Genomic DNA, 15,754 nt, shown 5'->3' with positions numbered 1-15,754 from the left:
TCCACTATTTTATTGAAATCACTGCTTTATTTAAAGGTCAGGATTGTACCCATGAGCCAAGGAGACTGCTTAGGCAGCACCAATGCTCTGTACAGAGTATGGTCCCAGCGGGTGGGTGGGGTGGGACCACAATTTTTCTTTTTCTGCTTGAAAAATGTTTCCAAGCTAAATGTTTTTTGCCATGAAGTTGAAACATTTTATTTCCAAATGATACTGGTTACATTCATATCAAACTTTTTGAATCCACTTGAAGTTAATTGTCAAGGAAGTGACAGTCCAGAAGTTAAGTTGTGGGTGAGAGGCTCGAGTCCTCTATTTTTGCTTTGAAAGTCAGATCAGTGTTGTTGTTTTTTAGCTTGGGGGTAATAGAGAGTTTGGAAAGAGGGGAAGAGGTTTTCCGCATCGTTTCTCATGTGAGTCGTGACAGAGTTGATTGAATGTAAAGGGGCTGTCACACCTTGACGTTTTAGCTAGCATATGGCAAGGTCTCAAAATGTATGTAAAACGCTGGCGTACGCTGAACTATTGATGTTTTTTTTTAAGTTTTGGCATATAATAACGTGTTGGACATATGCATAATGTATTAGTAACGTACACAGAACGTTTCAATCACATATAGATAACTTATACCAACGAATGCTGAGCGTGTTGTCGGTGTTCACAACCTATGCCCAACGATAGTCTAACTTATGCATAGCACGGCAGCGTATCGCCGACGATCACGTGGTGTAGGCTATTCATAAGCTGCGCTCGACGATTCAAATCAAAACCGCACTAGACATCGAAGTGTGAAGCCGCTGTCACACCTTGACGTTTTAGCCAGCGTTTGCCGACGTATGAAAAATTTGCCGAACCAAACTGGCACACGTTGAATACGTTATGGGTAAGTTTTGTATACATTAAGAGCACGCTGGCATACGTCGTAGTATGCTGGCATACCTCGTAATGCGCTGGCACACGTCGTCATACGCCGAGTACGTCGAGAAATTTTCAGCATGTTGAAAATTTCTCGACGTACTCTGCGTATGACACACGTTCCGCATATGCTGGCCATAAGTTGTAGGCACGTTACGCGATCGTTGACACACGTCGACACACGTTACATATACGTTACTCATAAGTCGAAACACGTCAAGGTAATGGTTAGCGTCAGTGTTCCAGACTCCCTGGTTTTTTTTTTCTTTGGTATGACGGTGATGTTGATACTTCGATTTCTAGTGCGGTTATGATTTAAATCGTTGAGCGGCAGCCTATTAATTATATTATATTATAACCGCACTAGAAATCGAAGTGTCAAGATCACCGTCATACCGAAGAAAAAGAAAAAAAAAAAAACAGGGAGTCTGGAACACTGACGCTAACCATTACCTTGACGTGTTTTGACTTATGAGTAACGTACAAGTAACGTGTGTCAACGATCGCGTAACGTGCCTACAACACGTTACTCATCGGTTAGAAATAAGTTTCGGGTCTGCTAAACATTACCTCGACGTGTTTCGACTTATGAGTAACTTACAAGTAACGTGTGTCGACGTGTGTCAACGATCGCGTAACGTGCCTACAACTTATGGCCAGCGTTATGCGGAACGTGTGAGTCATACGCTGGCATATGTCGAAAAATTCAAGCATGGAAAATTTGTTTAACAGCTCGGCGTACTATGACGAATGCCAGCGTACTACGACATATGCCAGCGTGCTCTTGACGTATACAAACTTACCCATAACGTATTTGACGTGTGCCAGCGTTTTAGCCAATTTTTTTTCATATGTCAGGCATACGCTGGCTAAATCGTCAAGGTGTGACAGGGCCTTAACAGCAGGATGTATATAGTTCACTGCAGAATATTCTTGCTTTTGAGATTTCTGGTGCTGAATTTGATCCTCAACCACGTCTGGTTTAATAGACTTTTTTGTACACACGAGCAGAGTACCCACCCTACTTGCGATCTTGTTCCAACCCTGCAACACGTTCTTCTGACGCGTACCTTTATTTGGGCGGTGTATAGGCAACTGACAGCTCTGTGTAGGAAAAATAAATAACCCGGGTTACTTGCTTGAAGCAAAAACATACCTACTGCTTATAATTAAAAACACTTCACTGCACTGGAAAACGTGGGGACAGGAATACTGTACTTTAAATGGTGGAGACTTGTAATATCCTCCCCCCACCTGGATGCGACGCTACACAATACACATTTACATAGAGAATTTGCGTCCCTCCCCTCTCCCTCCTCTCCCTCTCCAACCAAGACCACCGGCAAAGATAAAAACACCCCCATTACATTAATTGGGGTTATGCTGATCCTCTGTAGCAAGTGTGGAGTAATTGGGCCAGAACTGTAGGACAAACAAACCCACAAAAAACACACAAACACCGGTCGTGAATTATAGTAAGGATAATCTCAGTTCATGAAAGAGTGAGAGGGCAAAAGGGCAACTTACTAACAGTGATGCAACCCATGAGAGATTGAACGAGCAGCATGAGAGGTGTGGAGGAAACAGTAACCTGCAAATAAGAGGGGTGGAAAGGATCATGGGTACAGTATGTATGAGTTCCAAAGGGATTGCTATGTTGTGTGGCAAGCACATAATCTTTTGAAGGAAGTGTAAAGCCAGCAGCTGCCATATCAGCAATCATCTCTTCCCATAATATTCCATAGCATCTTCATGCAAGAGCATATTACTGCTGCTGTCCACCAAATAAATGAATATGTGCACAAATGATATTAACTGTTTCAGTGCTGAATTTTCCAGTACGCAACATGAAAATATGATGTTTTTTTGGGCAAAATGCATAAAAAGCCTTTTTTGTTTATAAGGTAACCATAGGAACAAATACTTTTAAAAAAGGAACAAACAATACAGATTGTTCAACAATGAAACTGGCCACGATCTTGGCCCAATAACACTCAAATAGTTAAAGATATCATACAAAACAAAATATTGAAAAGCTTAAGAGTTTAGATGTTATTAAACTAGAAGCACCCATTCCCTCGGGGAGTGGGAGGCAGGTGTGGGGGAAGGTATTGGGGGAGAGGTTAATAAACCATTTGTACTGTGCCATGTGTACAGGTGAAAATCGTAAGGCTTGAGGGGGAGGGGGGTAGGGGATTATTTTTGTGTGCCCATGACCTGACCCCAGATACCCCCAGCGCAAATTCACAATTTGGTGGAGATTGGCCCAGCCATATTTTTTTTCGATGATTTTCAGACGTACACGCACAGACAGGGCCGAAAGAAAGTCTACACCCCCTTTCAAAAATTTAACCTTTTGTTGCCTTGTAGCCTGGAATTAAATTGCATGAAATCAGACTTTTTCCAACTTTATTTACACATCGTAACTCACAACTTCCAAGTGAAATATAAATTCTACAAATTTCAGAAAATTGATTTAAAATACAAAACTAGAATATCTTGTCTGGATAAGTGTCTACCCCCCCTCAGTGAATACTTGGTGGAAGCACCTTTGACAGTAATTACAGCTGTCAGTCTGTTGGGATAGGTCTCTACCATCTTTGCACACCTTGATTGGGAAGTATTTTCCCATTCTTCTGTACAAAACTGTTCAAGCTCAGTCAAGTTGCATGAGGATCGTTGATGGACAGCAATCTTCAAGTCATGCCACAGATTTTTGATTGGATTTAGGTTGTGGCTCTGACTGGGCCGCTCAAGGACATTTATCTTTATGCTCCTTAGCCACTCCAGTGTAGCTTTGGCTGTGTGCTTCGGGTCATTGTCACGCTGAAAGATGAACTTCCGTCCCAATTTCGGCTTTCTTGCAGAGGGCAGCAGATTTTCCTCCAGGATTTTTCTGTATTTTGCTCCATCCATTTTCCCTTCTATCCTGACAAGTGCCCCAGTCCCTGCTGATCAGAAACATCCCCAGAACATGATGCTGCCACTGCCACGCTTCACAGTAGGGATAGTGTTCTTTGGTTGCTGTACTGTGTTGGGTTTGTGCCAAACGTAACGTTCTACATTTAGGCCAAAAAGTTCCATCTTGGTTTCATCAGACCACAAAACTTTTTGCCATACAGCTTCAGAATCTCCAGAGCGGTTTTTTGTACACCTCAAATGGGACTCAAGGTGGGCTTTTTGGAGTAATGGCTTCCTTCTTGCCACCCTACCGTACAGACCAGACTTGTGGAGTGCTTGGGATATTGTTATCACATGCACACAGTGACAAGTCTTTGCCATAAAGGCATTGAGCTCTTTCAAAGTTGCCATTGGCCTCTTTGTGGCCTCTCTGATCAGACTCCTCCTGACTTGGTCCTCCAGTTTGAAGGGACAGCTTGATCAAGGCAGATTCTTGGTGATGCCATACGCCTTCCATTTCTTTATGATTGTCTTGTCGGTGCTTCAAGGGATATTCAAGGCATTTTAAAGATTTTTATACCCATTCCCTGATCTGTGCCTTTCCACAACTTTATCCACGGAGGTCTTTTGAAAGCTCCTTGGTTACTCATGGTTGAGTCTTTGCTGTGAAATGCACTACACAGCAGAGGAAACCTACAGGAACAACTGTTTTTATTCTGAAATATTTAGAATCACTATACTTTAACACAGGAACGCAGGTGGAGGCCAATTAACTTGGTGTGTGATTTTGAAGGTGATTGGTTACACCTGAGATAATTTACAATTGCTATTATAAGGGGGGTGGACACTTATCCAACCAAGATATTCTCGTTTTTTATTTTTAAATTTATTTTCTGAAATTTGTAGAATTTGTTTTTCACTTGGAAGATGTGGGTTACGATGTGTAAATAAAGGTGGGAAAAGTCTGATTTAATGTAATTTAATTCCAGACTAATAAGGCAACAAAAGGTTAAAATTTGAAAGGGGTGTGGACTTTCTATAGGCACTGTATATGCAGAGAATTGCTTTATTTATAGACTAGTAGGATTTTGAATGTTTTACTTCACATGGTGTTATGCAAAAAAATTAAGTCATAAATGCATGATATTGTATTTTTTTTACTCCTGTGGTGCCAGCCACGTCTTGCAGTTGGACTTTGATTGACTGTGAACCGTATGTGATGCAATTATCCTTTTCATGGCCAATCAGAGACCCACAAAGGCATCACCACATAGCTGCCTTGAGCACATTAATTTCTGAGAAATTATATCGATTGCTTTTGTTGGTTGATGGTGCATTTTCATAAAATGGTGTAAAACTCAATCCTCAGGATGTGAAGTTATAGGTTACTTTCCTTTTAAGTATTGTGTGGTTTCAAATTTATCTTAAAGCTTACTGCAGCAGCTTGGCTCGTCTGCAACCTCCTTATGTATGTAAACTATAGGCACTGCTTTGAAGATGGTATAGCACATCTCACGCATACACATGGTTAAGCAAGGTACTATTTATTTAGGGGACTGTCGATTTTTTTGACCCTCCCCTCCCCTCCTCTTAATGCACGAAGTGAAGAGCCAGACTGACTCGAGACCCTCATTTCACCACTCCCGCAAAGGTGTACACAATGAAACCAATGTCTCCAACGTTTAACCACATTAGCACCCTTGGCCCCACATTTCTCATGCCGTGATTCTCGACCCCTGTGTTTCTTGTGCGGCACGTCTTGTTCTCGCGTTTCTCCTGCCACGGGCCTATCATGTGTCTGCACTGATGCCAAGCAGATATTGAGAGTAAATAATTGTTGACTTTTTAATTCGCTGTTCAACAACGTGCTTTGTAATGGTAAGTGTTGCTTAACTTGGTAAATGATCATGTTTGAAAGTTGGTGTCCATTCTACGTAAAATGGCAAAACTTTCGGATTTGTTTTTGAAAACCTTTCTAGGAGTATGCAGCACTGGTTAAACTGAATGATTGTGTGAACTAAATTAGGGCTGTGGAGGGGAAAAGACCTGAAAGTGAAGAGCGTAGAGGAGCGCAAGACTTATTTTAGTTGCCGAAGCAAACATTAAAATTGGGAATATAACTACGGTATAGCAAAGAGATTATGAAACAAAACATTCATCACTTCCACTAAGAAAGAGTAAATGGTATTTTACTTACAAAGGATTGCTATGTTTAATATTTCTTATTAATTACTACATTTTTTTTTTGAACACATCAGCCATCATACACTGTGATGTTCGTTGTTGGGTGAGGGGAAGTGGGGGGGGGGTGGGGGGGGAAGGGGAGTGGTACTGTTTCCTGGAATAAGCATTGCATGTAATGCGTTAATAACCGAGTAGAAGGGCATTACTCTGAAGTGCCCTGATAATTGATCAAAATAACTGAAGGCAGGTCATAATAATTTTGAGCTCACCTGGACTTTAGTCCGGTGAGCTTATGCGATCGAGCAGTGTCCGTAAGTCAGTGAGTCAGTGAGTGAGTCAGTCCGTAAACACGTCAGTCATTATCGCTGAACCAAACACACAATTTGGATGAAACTTGGCCACAAGCTTCATATCTGATGCATAACGAAGGTTTATTGACCGTATCAAAATCTACGCTCATTGAAGGGGTCGACGGGGTTTTTTTTGATCCCCCAAAATAGGTATTTGCTCTCTTCTCAGAAACTACACACACAATTACAATGAAACCGGACCACAACCTTCATCACTCATGATGTACCAAAGTTTGTTCACGGCATTAAAAAAACAGGTTCTGAGGGGGTTTGCGTGACTATTGCTCCTGATCCAGGTGAGCTTCAGGACCCGTGGTCCTATTTTACCTTTTTATAGCAAAGCTAAGAATGTCTCGATTTCAGAGGGTAATTTTTGTTTATGTATGGCATTCAGAGAAAGGGACAAGCCCACAGCCACTCAAACCCCAACCCCCATCCCTCCCTTGCCCACGGCAAAAAACAATACTCAGCAGCCCACCTTGGGTGACAGAAAATGGCAAAGGCATTGAAGATCCCTGCAGTGTGTAATGGTACTTCCCTGGGTTGGCTGATCAAAACCAACCTCCCACTTTTGGTTGATTTTGGTTCAGAGTTTTCCTTCTCCCAGGTGGGTAGCCTTCACCGGAGCTATCAATGCCCATCTCCCAGAATCAGTTTGGTTTAAGGAGTCAGAAACTCACTTTTCATACGTCTGCTCAATTGATGAAACAAGGTCGATATGTGAAGCCAGGCAGGAGGAGTTGGGCTACATGCGGTCAGTGGCTGACTGCCCCAGTCATTCCTTGCTCTTTGCACTCAAGTCAAATCAAGAATAAACACGATTGACTGTAGGGATAGGTATTGCATGGTATCAAGTATATAAATTAATGCATAAGAGTTTAAACAGAGAGGGCAGATTCAGTGGTGTAATGGTTCGAGCATCTGCTCCTCGTTTGGGAGGTCGGTGGTCCAAACCCTGGCCGAGTTATACCAAAGACTTTAAAAATTATACGTGCCACTTCCTTGCTTGACCTTCAGCATTTAAAAGGATAAAAGCACGGAAAATCTCCATAGGTTGGTATCCATGGGGAGGAGGAAATCCATCCTTCGGAAATGCCCCGCTGAGTGTGATGAGGAAGGCGGAGCCATTGTTGTGGAGTCACTGGTACCTAGAGTACCCCGGTAAGTGATGGCACTTCCCCCAAGCTCAGTGGCTGTATTTGTCTCATCTAACAGTCCTGCTTTGTCTCGTTTATTTGTCTGCATATTTAGGTGTGTGGGACGTGTGTATGGCAGCTCCACTACGAGCCTTAGATCCTGCAACAAAACAAACAAACAAAAAAACCAATGTCACCCGCAGGGTGACCCGTATCTTGCCGAAAGGTGACCACGTGTGACTTCTTTAAGGTCACACTGAGGTGAACAGAGCTGCTATCCACCAGGAGCGACTCCTTGAGGAATATCTGCCTACGAGAGATTCCGATGAGAATCGTTCTACAGAGTAACCATGAAAAATATGCTTTTGCCTCATAACGTCACCAAATGACGTCATAATGTCTCAAGCTTGACATATCTAGAAAGCACTCATCGAGGTGTTCAATTTGAGGTACTACACGATATGGTTCCTAAAACTTGAAAATTTGACCTTGGGGTCAAATATGTTTGACCTCAGGCGCTAATCATGAAGGTCAAGGCCAATCGCCACCAAAAATTAATCAGCTGAGTGCCAGACCATAAACTATATTCCCATGAAGTTTGAAGACGATCCGATCAAAATTACTCAAAAAATAAGGGTTTCGTCGACTCCCCTGATTTGCGACAAAGTGACCTTGACCTTTGACCTTGACCTTCAAAATTTTGTGCGCTGAAGGGGACCTCTATAGGCCTCTGATATGCGAAGTTACAAAAATTTCCAATGATAACTGTGCTCTGCAGAATTTTTTATACATGATTACAGACAAACAAACAAACAAACAACAAAAAAAAAACATACAAGCTGACTAACATATCTTGCAAAAACTTTGTTTTGGCAAGATAAAAAACATTACTTCATTTATTGTACCACAATACATAATTCTTAGGGTTGGATTGATTAAAATATAAAATGCATAAAAGACCAGTTATTAATGACAATAGGACAATATCAGCAAAATGTGTGGATTAACTGACTAATGTATGGATTCTACACACTCAAACGGCAAATTCAATTGGCACAGAACGTAATTTTCAATTTTTTCAGTCAATTCAATCACATTTATTTCCTTCAAATGCAATACAGTACAACGTACAATGCATGGTGTAGTTTTATTGTGCAATGACGTCATTTGAAATATGGGTAGATGGCCACTGACATCACAATACAATTAGCCACTCGTAGTAGATAAATCACATTGGTTTGTTATCATATCAATCAGAGTGGCTGTCACCCTTGTAAATGCATTTGTGGTCGAGTAACCAAAGGCACAAATAAATTACTAAATAAGGTATTTACAAAATACCGAGCTGAATTATTTGAATAGCATTTAAGAAGATCATTATTAAAGTTTCCCGTGATAAAACGTTTTCATTTTCTGTCGATGTGCCAGCCAATAGGGCGTCCAAAAGGCTCATCAACAAAGTTATCAGAATTTATATCTGGGGCTTCATACAGGGTTGATCACAAAAATGTCTCCAATTTTAATTGTTTATTTGATCTGTTATTTTTAATGCAAGACCATATAATTTATATGATACATAAAGGAACTCATAAAGTTTTGTTTTGACTCTAACAAATGTCACAAATGCCCTCCTCTAAGTTTTGCGCACTTATGGATATGTTTCTGACTTCAGACTGAAGTGTTTTACGTGAGACTCGGGAAATAGCCCTTGTTTCAGCATATTTGAGTAGAGGAATGTTTGTTGGGTTCTCTTTGAAAACATTTCTGAAACAAATCCCCACAGAAAAAAAAATTAAAAATCGAAAGGCGAGAGGTCAGGATATCTTGGAGGCCAAGGAAATCCAGATCGGTGGGGAAATTAATCTACCAAGAAAGTGATTGTTGACCCAATGCATGGACAAGTGAGCTACGTGTGCAGTCGCTCCACCCTAATGAAATCAAGCACCACGAACGTTTCTCACGTGACTCCAGAAAAAATGAGTTCAATGTATGTATGTAACGTTTCGCATCCACAGCCACCCTTTCCTCAGTATCCTGATCTTCAAAAAGTTTGCACTGTAAATGCGATGACTACTGATAGCACGCCATATCATGATTTTTGGGTGGTGGAGAGGTAACTTCACAAAATAGGCTGGTTTTTCCATACCCCAAATCTGAAAATTCTGTTTGTTTGCCGTACCATTCAAAACATGATATTCATCGCTGAAAATTGTCTTCCATGTTGTTTCCTGTTTGATCAATATAATCCGACTGAATCGCACACAAAATTCAAGACGTCGACGCTCGTCATCTGAGGTTAACTGCTACTTCAGTTAAATTTTGTGAGGAAAAGCCTTCAGATCAGACTTTAACACTCCAATGACACTGCTTTGAGACACTCCAATTTCACGTGAAGTGCAATCACTTCACCGATTCTGTTTACGCTGTCTCGGAGTTCAAATTTTCCTCGGATGTCCAGAGTGTCCTGCATTATTGTTCTTTACAGAGCTCTTACCTCTTCACTTTGAAACAATGACACGTACAGTCATCGAGGTTGGTGCATTACGTCGAGGAAATTCTCTTCTGAATGCACACTACACTGCTATCACTAATTTCAGCTCTATATCTCATAAATGAAGATTCGCTCCTCTGTTGATTGTTGTGCCATGTGCTACCTACAAACACCTCCCCCCTCCCCCCCCCCAAAAAAACGATAGAAATTGCAAAAAGCATAAATTGCTACAAACAATTTGAATGATTTCACGACCACCAATCCGCCCAACTAAGGGGCATAGTGACCCCCGCAACTGTCGCTCTTCTGCTTTCTGTCAACATTCTCATGGGTTAAGGCCAGTCTCATTGGCGCACTGGTGTGGCCAAGAGAGTCTCGGACATCCTCGAGGATGGTGCCAGGTCCGATCAGGTCGGTGAGCGTGTTATAGGCTCATGGCGAATTCTAGGGAGATATGAGCCGGTCGACAAGTTCACTTCAATGGGGGACATGTCCAAACAGGGAGTGGCATCTTCTTGCAATATCAAGTAGTGCGACCTGGATAAGTCTCGTGATCTCACAAATGGTCCTGTTTGAGACTCGGTCATACCATCGAACCCCAAGAATGTGGCGTTGACATCACATATTGAAAGATTGCAAGGTGTCTTGGTCCTTTTTACAGAAGTGTCCAGATCTCACAGCCATGGAGGAGAACAGGTAGGATGCATGTTGCATAAATGCAGAGCTTAGATGATAGACTAAGACAGTGGTGTTTCCAGATGGCGTTTAGTTGCCCCATGACTGAGCCAGCCATGTCGATTTGTCTTGGGACATCAGGGTTGCAGTATCCAGATGAATGAATTTTGAAGCCTAAGTAGGTTAAGTGAATGAATTTTGGAGTCCAGGTAGGTGAAGTGGTCCACTGACTCCACAACCATGCTGGAGGAAGGTACTAGTAGTTGGGGGGGGGGGAGGTGGAATGGTAACATTCTGTATCTTAGTTTTTTTGCCTTGAGGGCTTGAAACTTATGCCTTTAGCTGCCGATTCAAAGTGGTTGAACATGGCTGGCCACTAGGCTGGGTCTCTCACAAATGGGGCAGCATCATCTGCATAAATTAGATCGGTGATGGCTTCTCTACTGTCATCAATTCCGAGCTGGTGTGCACACATTGAGATGATCCTGTCCATGGTGCAACAGAAGAGGGACGGAGCAAGGATGCAGCCCTAACCAATTCCAGAAGACATGGGTAAAGGTGATGTTAAGTTTGTGTCCACTCTGACGTAGTCTGTTGCATCTCTGTGGAAGTTCTGGATTCGTTGAGTAGTGGTAATAGAGCTCCATTACCTCTCAACATTTTCCATGGGGATGTCTGAACGGCTGACTCAAATGCAGCCTTGATGTCGATGTACACCCCATTTATGGGCGTCGGAATTCCTGATGAAATTCTACAAGAATGTGGAGGGCTCATTTAGCGTCCGTTGTAGACCTGTCTGAGGTAAAAACCAGATTGCTGAGGGTGTTTGTGTCATCACACAAGGGGGTGAATATGGTTCAGAAGAACATGAGCGAATACCTTCCCAAAGACTGAGAGTAGGGTGATCGAGCAATAGCTACAGCAGTTGGAGCATGAGCCTTTACTTTTGTAGATGGTGATTGTTATGCCATTCCGCCACACTGCTGGGGCATGTCCAGAAATCCAAACCTTCATGAAAAGATGATCTAGGACCTCACAGATTGAGTCTTGGCATTTTTCTGCAGTTCTGCAGTAATGTCGTCACACCCAGCGGCTCGGCCGTTCTTGAGTTTCCTCACTGTACGATGGACCTCAGATGGCCATGAATGGTCCATGCATGCATATAGTGATATCATGGCCAGCTATTGGGCAGCTCTTCCTCCAGATCGGGGCTGAGGGGGGGGAAGTCAAGAACCTGCTTGAAATGTAATTTCCAGAAGTTAAGGGTTTCCTCATTGGAGCATATGATACAATGTCCTGCTTGCCTCCATGATCAGAGTGTTGTCTTTTTTATTTGAGTCTGACCAGTATGCATACGTTGGATTGTCTGAAAGACAGGACTAAGGTCGTTTCACTGGATACTTTCCTCAGCTTCATTGGACACATGCTCATACCATGTCTTTCCTGACCTTCACCCAATAGACCCCTCTAAGACGCCTTCTTTCTGGAATGTTTCTTTGAAGTCGTGCTTGGCTCTTCATATCAATAATGGCCAGGGTATCGGATGACAACCAGGGCCGTTTTCGTGGCCAACTAAGTCCGACTGTCTCAGATGTTGTAGAGAGGGTAGTGTCACGGACAAGAACCAGGACTCCTCAAAATATCTGGGAATTCACCCAGAGTGTTGAAACGGTTCTGGATGGAGATATTATATCGGGTGGACAGCTCTGGGTCACTGAACATAGCTTCCACGTTCAACCGTCTCTCAGGTTCTCTCAGGTCTTGCTTGATCGAGTATATCGAGATCGAGATCAAGTATATGGTCTACCGAGTATAGACTGCAGACAGGTATCAGCCATAACTAATCTGTGGTCGTTGTTTATGGAGCTCTGATGCCTCGATAAACCTGATTGTGATTTGAAGAATAAAATGTGATCCAATTCTTTATGGGCGTAAGCATCATTGAATATTCAATTGAATCTGGATATGTCTCTCCTTCTGAACCATGAACCCAAAATAGATAGGTTATGGGAGGAGCAGCGGGAGATCATGTGAATAGAGTTGGTGTTCATATAGCCAGTTCCATAGTTCCTGATAACACTTTTGAATCCTGTACGATCTGTGCCAGGGGATGCATTCAGGTTGCCGAAAATCACAATTCGGTCATGTCGTGAGACCAATGCCACTCGAGACTCCAATTGCTCGTATAATTTTTAATGTGAAATCGTAGTGACCCCAGAAGGGGCGTATGTCACAATCAGAGTTCGGGCACCATGTCGATGCTTTAGACAGAGCCATCAAGATCAAGTTGATTGAATAGTAAGATGTTTAGAAAGCACGTGTTGTCGACCAAAACCAAATCATTCCACATTCATAAATCACAACAATTACACAGATGACAAAAATAATCTGATTATTTAATGGAACAGTCCTCTCTGGCTGTGTAAGTACCATTTTATAACTAGACATTATCAATGGGCTATGTAAATTCAATGTCTTATCAAGAAAATGTGCATCACCATTAACACACAAAAAATAGCAGACCTTGTAACCATGGTATATACAAATGTACAGAATAAATATACATATACATATACGGTATATGTATGTATTTGTGTATATATATATATATATATATATATATATATATATATATATATATATATATATATATATATATATATATATATACATATAAACAAAAAAACAAATGTACAGAATAAGACTAATACAGTTTCAACTAAATATTTATGAATAATTTTGTTGTTAAAAACAAGAGCCAAAATCCAACCGTAATTACTAAATAAGTTTACATTGAATCAGGAAGAAATAAACTTGAATCTTTGACATCTTAGTTCATTATCATCACTTTTAAAATAATAATTTGTATATTTATTTCTTGCTTTCCTCTCCATTCTGAAATCAAACCTCAACACTTCTTTTAGACACTGTTCACCAACTGATGAATTGCTTGAGCCTTATACACACTTCAAGGCTTAAGAAATAATAAAACAGACGTGCACTTTTTGGGGTAGATGATTATGGGTCTGACAGGTACCCTTTTGAAACCGTTCGGATTATTACGGGACCATTCATGCAAATGCTTGGTCTCCTATTGTTATCGGTATTTTATTTTTGTGGAAGCCGTAGCACCGGCACCTCTGCTCCGATTAAGATGAAACTTCACAGGAATGTTGGGGCGAATGGGAACTAATGCATATTATTTATGAGTTTTGATTTGGCAATCACCCTGGCAACCAGCTTGGAGTTAAGTGAAAACGAAAAAAAAAATCTTCTTCGAATCGGCTAATGCAATCGATTCGATTCTTGTCAGGTTATGATCGACTACCCATCTTGCAAAAAAATTTGTATAAGATGACGTCATTGGTGAAGCAGTTTGCCAGCCATGTTGAGGTTGAAAACAAATTTGTCTGATTAACACGAAACATTTTTTGTGTGATCGACACCACAATAATAACTTGAACAGGCCGGTAGGCAACATGGGTGGTCGCTATATAATTGCATACTAGTCATACAGTGTTTGACGGATCTGGCTGAAAATTTTTGACAAAGAGGTTGATTATAGTGCGCATAAAAGCGTGGAAGCCGATTTTTGATTTTCAAAAAAAAAAAAAATTTCGGATTTTTTCAAAAATTTCAAAGCCCCGTTGCTGGGCAACGGTGGTATCCATAGCAACGGTGCTCAAAAGCATACAACTAGATCCTGGTATGAACCTCCCAGTCAAGTTTCATAAAAATCGGTTGACTCCTCTGGCCTCCAGAGCTGTCCATTACATACAGACATACAGACAGACGGAAAAAGTGAAAATAAGGGAACTCTAGCGACCACCCAACAAGCCGGTAGGCGACATGGGTGGTCGCTATATAATTGCATACTAGCCATAGTTTTTGACGGATCGGGCTGAAAATTTTTGACAAAGAGGTTGATTATAGTGCGCATAAAATCGCGGAAGCCGATTTTTGATTTTCGAAAAAATATTTATATAAAAATATTTTTCGGATTTTTTCAAAAATTTCAAAGTCCCGTTGCTAGGCAACGGTGGCGTCCATAGCAACGTTGCTCAAAAGCATACAACTAGATCCTGGTATGAACCTACCAGTCAAGTTTCATCAAAATTGGTTGACTCCCCTGGCCTCCAGAGCTGTCCATTACATACATACATACAGACAGACGGAAAACCTGAGAATAACGGTAGTCTAGCGACCACCCAACAGACATACAGACAGACGGAAAACCTGAGAATAAGGGTAGTCTAGTGACCACCCAATATGAAATTCCGTTTTGATCGGTCACATGGTCTAACAAAATTTGGTTTTAATCGGTCACATGTTCACAAATAAAGCAAAATTTATGAAAATTGATGAAGTCATAGGTGGTACCATCTTGGAGTACTTTTCCATGTTGATGTCACCTAAACAAAAAAGCTATTTCTCCCGAACGACTGCTCTAATTAAGTTCCCTAATTAATGAATGCCGTCTTTTTTCAGAATTTTGATTTCATACTTTGCGAGCTGACCAAGATGGTGCGGTACCATCTTGGGAAGGCTTATTTTGGTTTTTCATGATGAGCACCCCCTAAATTAGCTTAAAAAGGGGGTGTTTAAATTGACCCAAGCACCCAATTTTCATTCATGCACCACCTTGGAGTTCCCTTCGTATGCATGCATAGTTTGGGGCCGCTAGGTTTCATTGTCTTGGAGTTGTGGAGGAGACGGATGGACTGACGGACTAATGGACAGACTCGCACTGACATTTATTATTATAGACGAGCAGAGTATGGGTCGAGTTTTTTTTTTTCATTATTTTGCTGAAAAGAAGTATAGTTTGTATTTTGTAAGAAGACCATAGATGTTTGTGTGGTGTGTGCTTAAAAGGTTCTAGATGATCTGAAGGTCTAAAGGGTACGTTCCAATATTAGTTGGTGTTGAAGGGGTCAAAAGGGTCTAATCTCTCAAGCATAGTCTTTAGGGGTCTGAGGAGTCTCAAGGGTCATTGGGGTGTGAAGGGTCTTTTGGGTCTTTGAGGTATAAAAGGGTTGTCTTACGGGTCTTCAAAAATGGTATAAAAAGTTCAGGTGGTCTAAACCTCTAAATGGTCAAGG

At 41.4% G+C, this 15,754-nt stretch overlaps 1 protein-coding gene across 13 annotated transcripts in view; it reads left to right on the top strand.

Moving 5' to 3' along the window:
* Positions 1-15,754, top strand: part of LOC147018718 (uncharacterized) — a 286,880-nt gene that overhangs the window by 209,623 nt on the left and 61,503 nt on the right. The gene's annotated exons all lie outside the window — the stretch shown is intronic.

This window comes from Eptatretus burgeri, chromosome 10 (genome assembly GCF_056783735.1).
Source record: "Eptatretus burgeri isolate ZD-2024b chromosome 10, Ebu_testis_v1, whole genome shotgun sequence".
Lineage (NCBI taxonomy): Eukaryota > Metazoa > Chordata > Myxini > Myxiniformes > Myxinidae > Eptatretus > Eptatretus burgeri.
This window is presented reverse-complemented; position numbering and strand designations above follow the sequence as displayed.